This window comes from Opisthorchis viverrini (genome assembly GCF_000715545.1).
Source record: "Opisthorchis viverrini unplaced genomic scaffold opera_v5_146, whole genome shotgun sequence".
In the NCBI taxonomy this organism is placed as follows: Eukaryota; Metazoa; Platyhelminthes; class Trematoda; order Opisthorchiida; family Opisthorchiidae; genus Opisthorchis; species Opisthorchis viverrini.
The window spans coordinates 687,318-697,210 of record NW_008751801.1 but is presented as its reverse complement, the minus strand read 5'-3'; positions in this window follow the sequence as shown (position 1 = coordinate 697,210).

Genomic DNA, 9,893 nt, shown 5'->3' with positions numbered 1-9,893 from the left:
TTGCTTGGGTTAAGCTGTCCATAAACACGAGCATGCTTGTCACGCAGGAGCGCTTTGGGAGAAATCCGTGTTGAGCTCGGTATGATTGCTGGAGAGCGCTTTGGGAGAAATCCGTGTTGAGCTCGGTATATCAGATTGCTGGAAGTAAGGTTGTAATTTTTAACGGCACTTGGGTGTCTCTTTTGAACGTAACAATTTACTGATAGAAGCCAGATCCAAATTCCCAAGTAGAAAAATCCAAGTTAATTTGACCCACAGTTCAAAGTGGCTTCCTTCCAAGCAGAGGGACTTCGACCTCCTTCAAGCGGCTCTCAAGCTATCATGTGGGTCGTAGTCACCCATCAAGTATTTAGACGAATACGGAAGAGCATGTGCAGTGGCGAAAAAACGGGGCAAGTCAGCTAGAGAAGCGTAGGTGGGGGCGGTTTTAGGTAGATATAACCTACTAGTATAGGTCCTTTGGTCTGTTCTATGGAGGTCCAGATGTCCTCCGGGCTATCTTCTAGGCTGTGCGGTTTGTGTGTGCGGTTTGCACGAAGTTCCGATCTGGATAAGATGTCACAACACTATCTTTTGAGTTTCTCCTGTCAGATCGATGGACGTTTTAGCCGGGGGTTGGGACAGCCGTGTCTGAATTTTCAACCGGGAGCCATGTTTTGGTCATTAAAGTCAGACCTGTTTGAGCAACGGTGATAATGGCACAGGTATTAGGGACTGTTGACAGCATTGGGCGAGCGTCAAACAGCATCATTGATATTTCCATCGGTGAGCACGCAATACTAATTAGGAATTTAGTAACTTCGTTTACGGTGAAGTTCGTTACTAGGGAGAAATGGGTCGGGGGTTGCATGAAGTGTACATGAAGTCGAGTTGACTGGGCATGTGTTGGGAATAGGTCAAATTGTATTCACCACTGGGAGTAGAGGAGTGAGTGGTGGCTGAATTAGGTTAGAATCCACGGCAGAATGCAGAGTATGAGGTTCGTTATGGGGTGGACAATATTTCTGGAATGATATTGTCCTGTTGAGAGAGTTTGGGAACTGGGAAGGGTTTTGGGGCATGGAGTCATTCGCATCGACAAGCGTTGTGGAGAGTGATATGGTACAGAAAGAGGCAGTGGTTGTAGGTGACATCCAAAAATGGTCTACAGTTGTGATGGAATTGGGTGAGTAGGATGGTGGAAAAACATAAGTGTCTGAGCTGGCCGCCGGTATCCGCAGATGCGAGGTTTAACCAAGCTCGCGGTACGTGTGGTTTATTGCACTTGTCGTGTAATTGTGGGGAGGTCGGGGCAAAGTCTAGTTATCTTGTGAAGAGCGAGAGACAGATTCTCGAGGGTGTATTTGAGGACGTCTTACGTATCGCGGGCTTAACAATAAATATTTGAGTCTGAGGGCGTATTTTAGCGGAGGCGTAACGCGGAGACACAGCAGTTCAGGGGGTCTGTAATGAGAACGAGTGCTGTCAATGTCTGGTGTAGTCATTGCTCTGGTTGGGAGACGTGCCACTACAGTCATTTCAGTACCAGGGGAGAGTCTTGCTGGGCTGATGGAGGCATTTGCAGTTTTCACGGATGGTGAAGCAGGAAGTTCATTTGCAGAAGCGATGGAGGACCCAGGGTTTTTCGAGGCTACGAAGCTGGAGGCTGCTGAATAGTTTGGTGTGGGTTCAGTGCTGAAAGTAATCACGTAGCATCGAGAGTTAGGAGTACCGTGAGAGCGTCAACGCAAGTGCTGGTGATTGATGGGGCAACAGGTCCAGGCATTTTTCAGGGAGACATCCTTTGCATTTGAGTTCGGGCTGCTTTGATTTTTATGGTTTGGGGTCTTTTGGTAGATAGGCGAAGATCTTGGGATGTGAGCAGACGCGCGGCATCCAGTCAGTCTCGCAATTGCGTTACTGTTGGGCAACACATGGATGGTTTCAGCTTTCGGAGTCGCCGAGCTGTGTACATGCCACATGCAACCAGGATGGCAGGTTTGGTATGCTCAAGCAGAATTCGATCAGGTGCGGTGAATATTAGGACTTGGTGCCGGCATTCGATGCGTTGATAAATGTCAGAGGCAATCGTAGCAATTAGAACAGACCATTTTCCAGGGTCGGTAGGATCGCATATTTCGTGAGGATTCAGCGGATATGTAATAGACTGTATGGTTCGGAGGAAAGACATTTCATTTTCCACCTTGTGCAGACGTGTTATGTGATGTTTCAGGTCTTTCAGGACCTGAAATTCTACTAGTGGCTACGAGAGGAGAGTGTTGCCAGGTTAAAGAGGCAAAGGTATGTTAGCTAGAACTACTGAACAATCGGAGGCTGTCGGTGGTAACGTCTCTACCGGTCTCGAAAGGCGATGGGATTCTGGTTGGGACTTCTGTCTGTAAGCCGCTTCCTTGGACACACTGAGGAGATAGCTGACGGGGATTCGGGGTCTGGCAACCGCTTAGAGGAGGCAGACGGGAGCGGTGTCATAGTGCGATACTTCGGAGAAGTTTGCTGAATGACTAATTTGGTGGCGAATGGTTGAGAGTGCTCTAGGGGAGTGGGAACACTCTAGATCGTATAGCGAGGGCCACAGTCAATCTTGGCCATCTATGTGACCTGGTAGTTTAGATCGGACAGTGGAAGCGTGGGACAATGTTGGCACATCGATCATGTGGATGAGGACTAAACATGCTCGACCAACTTGGGCAGACCACTGATTAGACTCACTGAAAATCGTAGACTTGTTTTCATTTGTGATCCGAGCTAATTCTGGAACCATTTAAAAAATATTTATCCGGTATAGTAAACATTAGTGACTCACTGACGGCCTAGAATCCCGAAAATGTTTCTATAACACCTGACTTTGACATTTTAGTTTCGCGGTTGATTAGTATCTGCAAATTTTGTCCAGCGTAGGCGACTCCGTTTTACCGATTTTTCTCCTTATTATTATTAAATTATGCGACGTATTCACTGTTGGTGGCAAACTATGGTCTTGTAGATTTGCTCACTTACAAAAGTCGCCCATATAGATATGTCGCCGAATAGTTCACTATGCATAGCTATTCTATAGTTTGTAGTAGTAACTGTGAAACCGTTGTGGGTTTCAAGAAATCAGTTCTGTTGTGCGAGTAGTGAGTTTCATGCTGAGGCTCGGCATCCGTTAAAAAAAATTCTGCGCCCAGTACGCTTCAACCAATTTTACCTAAATGCTAATTAGAAGTTTTCTGGTATGTTACAGGCGGGCTACTCCTTCCTGTTCGGGACTCGTAATGGTTCGTCCATAGTACCTGCAATAGGGAGAGAGGCTGAGGCATACATACAATAAGTCATACTATAAACACGCGCAAGCAGGTGCGGTCCAGTTTCAACTGCGTTACAGTGCCCACTCCCGAGCCTCAGCACTGCCATCAGCGCTTGAAAAGTGTTTGTAGCACGTGTTATTATTCCAACCGTTTGGCTAACAGGTTAAGAGAGAACGTTGAAGGGTGGGCCAGGGCCATGTGGAAAAATGGGCTTTAACCGATTGTAAAACAGACGGTGCACGTCCAGATGCGGTTTCCAAGGTTCTTGAATGACGTAGGCGCTTTTTTGGTGCGGGATGAATCGCCGCTCAAGGGTGTCCCAAGGCCGTCAGAATCCGCTGGTGCTCAGTCAGTACGCGACAAATATCTTTTTGATTCAGGACAATTCCCCCCTTTCCTTGTGTGCGCTGAAGAGCTTTTTCATTTGGTAGTGGTCGGCTCCACAAAAGAGAGAACGTTGAAGGGTGGGCCAGGGCCATGTGGAAAAATGGGCTTTAACCGATTGTAAAACAGACGGTGCACGTCCAGATGCGGTTTCCAAGGTTCTTGAATGACGTAGGCGCTTTTTTGGTGCGGGATGAATCGCCGCTCAAGGGTGTCCCAAGGCCGTCAGAATCCGCTGGTGCTCAGTCAGTACGCGACAAATATCTTTTTGATTCAGGACAATTCCCCCCTTTCCTTGTGTGCGCTGAAGAGCTTTTTCATTTGGTAGTGGTCGGCTCCACAAGTCACTCACGTTGCCTCCTGAGTTGGCAACTTTGAAGTGGGTCTGATTAAACACTGGATGTCGGTCTCCAGAAGTGCTGGCAGTGGCAGCGGGAGTCTTGGGTTTCACTGGAGTCAAATTCGGTGAAGTGATCGAAACTGCACCTGTTTGATAGTCATCATCTTCTGTGTGCCCAATCGGTGAGATGACTACAGAAAATTCCGCTTCGTTGACCACTGTGTTCAGGTTCATAGTATAGGTGGTGCTCATATCCATCTGCGCACTGGAGTTCGCGTCCACCACCACTCTTGTTCACTGTAGTTTGCCGTCTACAGTTCGACTGTTGTCATCATCTCCAATGTGGAGTGTTGGATTCCGCTCGCCAACACCACGACCACGAAGAAAACGAAATCGTGTTCTGCAGTTGGTAACCTCTTCATGCATTTGTTTCAAGTTGTCGGATAAAGTCCGAGTTCTTGTGTTCTCTTCTGTTTCCCTTGGCGGCTTTTCTTTATTACCAACTTCAGCATCGGGACTTAGATATGTAACTTGTGTAAAACCGCGTGTGCTACCAAACTGTGCGACAGGTCTTGTTTGTAGTTAGTTTTTAGTTACTGTGCCCAATTCTGGACATATTCCACTAGGTGTGGAAATAGAGGGAGAAAAATTACGGGCATGAGGATGAGGGTGACACATTGATGCGCTGAGACGAGGGTTCATGTTGGGCGAGGATTGAGGGACACGACGCTTCGGTCGTGATTCGAAGAGGCGGGTCAAGTTAGTCCAGAGGGTGTCCGCGGGTGCGAACAGCGACACGCCTGAACAGGGTACGCGGCGGGTGGGAAGATCATCTAGATAAGACAGAATATAATGGCCAGTGGCTATTCGCACAATGAGATTGAGCTCTCGAAATCTACGGCATTTTCAGACTTGCCACTTCACAGGGGAGCTACATCGCCTGATACAAAGGGCATGTGCATTCTCCAGAACAGGTGTCGACAGTCTTGGAGCATATGGGTGTTTGCATCACAAACTATAAGTTAATTTACGTAGCTCGACCTCACCTTGTTTTTCCGACACCTCCATACGGCAGCCACGGCGGTCGCGGACCCAAGTGCCTCAAAACGAGAGAGCATGCATATATCGTCATTCGAAAGACTACGTTTAGAACGTAGGCGTCACCCTCCAGGATTTGCCGCCTATCGCAGTGGTACGACACATACATCTCAAACTCTCGCATGAGCCACTCGGCGTGCCGAGACACCTTTTGAATGGCATGCTCCAACGTGTCGGAGTGGTGCACCCGATCTTTAAGGCGCCCGTTCGCATTCTCCAGTCGGTTGTTGGTCACATTACCGAAATGAACCATTCCGGACTGTGCGTGTATGGCCCATTTTCGGGTGATGTACAACCAGCGAGCCGTAAGATAGGAGAGAAATCGGGGGTCGGTTCGACGCAGAAGCTGTAGATCTTGTCGGAATCTGTGTGCTTGTAATATGATGAACATAAAACCTACTGTACAGCATTGTCCAGGCGAGCCATGCGGTGAAATATGTGCCGGCTGTTCGCAGAATGTGTCTGTGACCATAAATACATGGATATTAAATGATACATACGTGCTTCCTGATGGCTTTGCGGACGTGAAAGTAGCAAAGCATAATGTCACAGCCGAACACTACTCTTGCCGCACGCATTTGCGCCGCCAACTTGTCCATTACGAAGGTCCTGACCGGATACGCTTCGCCCATCATTTCTTTGAACAAGCCGAACAGTTTACGCATGGGAGCAAACTGCTCGCTCTCTACGAACGCATACATAACCGGACGCCCGGTTCCCATGCCGTCCGTTATCAAGAATGTGTATAGTTTATATCTAAATACCGAATATTAGATGCTTTAAAAAAACTTACCCAAGGCGGTTTGTTGCATGTGTCCCGTCCACATTCACTACGTCGGGAAAGCGTCGGAATAACGCTATCTGCTGCCATCGGGAGAAACATATGTGGCTATAGTGACCTTCCTCTCCCTGACACACAAGAGCGCGTCCGGTCTCCCGAAGTTTTGCCAGGACCGAAGGCATATCGTCTGCTACATTAAAATCCAACCATTAAGCACCTACTCAACATAGCCGGTCGACACTTACGGCGGTAGTCGTGTATATCCTTAGTTGTAAGAATCTTTCCGAATTCATCCGCCACAAACTGCCGCACCTCAGATGACGGCGTTCCATGTCTCAACAGGGCCTGACATGTGCCCAACTCGTCTTCGGTTAGGCGTCAATTGACTGGAAGCCGATCGTACAGAAACACTGACAGTTTGTGGTTGTGTTCCAGTTGGTTCCTTTGCCTCCGTAGACAAAACCGCACTAGATGGCTGGTGCTTCGCGTACTTTTTTATTAGAAAATACGCTCGGCTTACTAGCTTCTTTGGATTCCACGGCTTTCCGTTTTTCTTGGAGGGCGCCTGCTGCACTTGTAGTACACCCATTCGTAGCGCAAAATAGTGTTGGTGCTTCGATTACTGGATGAACGCACAAATATCACAAAGTTATCCTTCATGTAATCATTTAAGGTCTTCTCAAATGCCGTGAAGGATGAAAATGATACACCCACAAATTTCTCAACGAAAGCCACTTCCGAAGCCATAGCAGACGAAGTTCAAAGCCGAATGTGCGCCAATAATTTTCAAATGACATCGATTAAAACAAATCGCAAAAAATGACGGCAGACGAGGAGGGTTTTCAGTCTACGCATATATGCAAAGAAGTGCAACATTCTGACGTTAAAGTTTTTATTTCACCCGCAGGGGTTTTACAAAAAATGGATTGTGCCTCCAGCCGCCGGCAATATAATGACCGTGGTACTGCAGATTTACCGATGAAAAAAGAGCCTTTCATTCGGACCGACAAGAGTGCGGAGTCGTCCCCCAAGTCAAACGTTTCTGGTTTCAAGTTTTCGAATAAATACTGACAACCACGAAAATTCATGTAGAAGTATCCCTCGTAATGCTATAATTTCAAGATTTTGGGGTGTGCGTCCAAGGATGAGCTTCTGCACGTGGCTTCGGCAACCGGAACTTGAAGCATTCTAGAACAATCAACTGGAAAATGTTTGGGACCGATTGGGTAGCCATCTCCTCAGAGAATATTTATCAAATCCACCAACGGTTTTCCAAACCTTCCTGAAATGAAACGTGGAAGAAGACTGGCTGTTGGTCCTACACTTTAAACCAATCAAGATTCGGCTTGGCGAGCGGCTACTCTTCCAACCAATCGCACGAATTAGGCTTACTGGTTATTGCTAATTGCTGGGGTGCTTTTCGCGCGACATTACGCCTACTCTAGTGTACGGGACCTGCCATTTGGATTGATTGTTATGTAAGCATTGGTGATGTACAAAGTTGTTTACTGGGCCCCGGCTCATGGGCTTCCTTTCTGTTTTACTTTACTGTTTGTCGTGAATCGGAGAATCTTCGTCCCTCGGTGCCTCCATAGCGGTCATACTCCAGAAACGGGGGCTGGATGGCTCAGTGGAGGGCACCCCTGCAGTATCACAGCCTTGGTGCTTCCTTCGGGTAGCACGGCAGCTAGCCACCGAGGGGATGTTACAGCTGAACCATTATTATTTATTCTGCTACAATATAAGTGAATCCTAAATAGAAGCTACCGCCTTGACGTGGTAGTCGGGTCCGAGTACTGCAACTAGCCCGCGTGCCATAAATGGCTATCAGCCACCGATCACTGGTGTGAACACGCTTAACGGTTCACTTCCCTTCAGGTCCTCATAAGTTAGCAAGAAGCGCACCAGTTCACCCTAATCGGAAAACTCCTATAGCTCAGCAGTATCGATACGAGCTAGGTCGACTGTTCTCTGCAGTGAACCAAGAATGTACGAGTAGCGAGCGCGTGGATGAACCGTGCTTTTTCTTCATATTTCATTTGCATAGAATTTGGATGAATTAATGCTGTCTGTGTTCAGTGGTGACTATTCGACTTTTCCCGTTTAGTCAAATTATCAATGGACACCGTCCAGTTTGCTAGTCCTGATGAATGCCAGGAAACCCATACTAGCCCGCAATGAGTGTGACGATCCACGCGAACCCCTCAAACACCAAGTAGTGAAGAGTCTGTGGAAAGGTTGTGGGTTTTTTGGACAGTGAAAGACCAGAAAGCTACTTATTGCGATCGACCTGCCAAAATAAAAAAAGTGTTAATGAAACGTTAAGTGCAGAAGACGGCCCATTAGCTTTCTCGAAGGAACGCGGTCAAGGGGGAAGGGTTGAGAACTTCCAAGGTCAGTTTAGCTGGCTTCCTGCAAAACATCGCCTGGAAATAGGGCTGTAGATGTAAACCCGAACTACCCATCACCAGTAGTGGAAACAAAATGCCAAATGCCCCTGCTCAAATCTGAAAAGGCACCAGGACCGGACGGTCCGTACCCACCCTTTCTCAGAGGAAGCATAGGATTCCTGGTTAACCATCTGACAAAACTTGTTGGTGCGATGTGCAAGGAAGTGAAAGTATCTGAAGAACGGAACACTGTGGCGCCAAACGTTCTATCTGGTCTTATGTCTCGAGGGTTGACTAAGCGTTGTTGGAGGCGGTTTTGTCTAAACAAAGCTGAAAGAGAGTGCACCGGTCACATTTCCGCCCTCCGAAAGATTATGGAACAGCGACACCTTCCACCTCAACTTTTCCTCAACTTGAAATTTTCCTTTGATTATGTGAATCGCCAAGAATTATGGTAGCGTCCATGGAGCAAAAGTGTCCTCCATAAATTTTTTTAACCCTCCCTGAACTGCTGCACCTCAACGCGTTAAATGCCACAGGAAGCTCTCGCTCGAGTTCACTACATCGAGTGATGTCACACAAAGCTGCCCTCTCACTTTTAGACTCCAACTTCGTAGTAATCATCCAGCTTTAGCACCCTTTCAGTGCCTAGTTTCCATGCCACCCAAAGGAAGCACGAGTACTTAGATAGTACCAGGTTGCCCAGGCATGGACAATAGCACTCGAGATCTGATTGAATTCGAACCACGGACCTTCAGTCAGTAATCAATGAACCGTCAGGAGTTAATTGTTGATGTTATCGTTGAAGACTCACTCAGCGACCAGCGCGTGTGGGTCCGAGGTCATTCAGCTGTAGCACGTTTTCGGTGTCTAGCTTCCACGCCATCCGAAGGAAGCACGAAGGCTGGGATACTGCCAGGATGCCTAAGCCTAGGTAAGAGCGGCCGAGATGCAGAGGCCATGTTCGAACCACGAACTGTCCGATCATTCGATCCGCGTTCTAACCACTCGGTGGCGTTGCCAGGGCGTTTGCTCACAAATATAGATTACACAGGTGACAACTGTGCTTGGATCTCAATACGGACGAAATCGAACTATGGTATTTCTGCCCACGGTTTCGCGTTTGCTTTACACCTGCATAGATGGTTCAGTGGTTGGAGCGCGGATTTACTGGCCGGAAGGTTCGTGGTTCGAACCCGATCTCTGTGTTTTTACATCTGTCTAGGTGTGAGCAGCTTGGCAATACGCCAACCCGCGTCTTTCCTTCAGGTGGCATGGCAGATAGACACCGAAAGGGTGTTACAACTGAACGATCATCTTATTTTTACCCTTTTTATCTGCGCACCTGCAGTGTGCAGAGTCCTGCTATGTATGTGGGTGGACTTGGACCCGAAACTTATGCTTGCGGATTAACCGGTTGAGATACCAAACAACTTTATTTACCTGGGCATATACATCTTCCCAAGTTTTCCAGCTAAAGGCTATATTCCCATGCGGATTAGGGAGGTTGGGGCAGGCTTTATGAGCCTACATTACCCATGGTGCAGACGTGACAGAAACGCAATTATCAGGGGTCGAGTTTGCAATTCTGTGGCCCATGCCCTGTTGTTGTG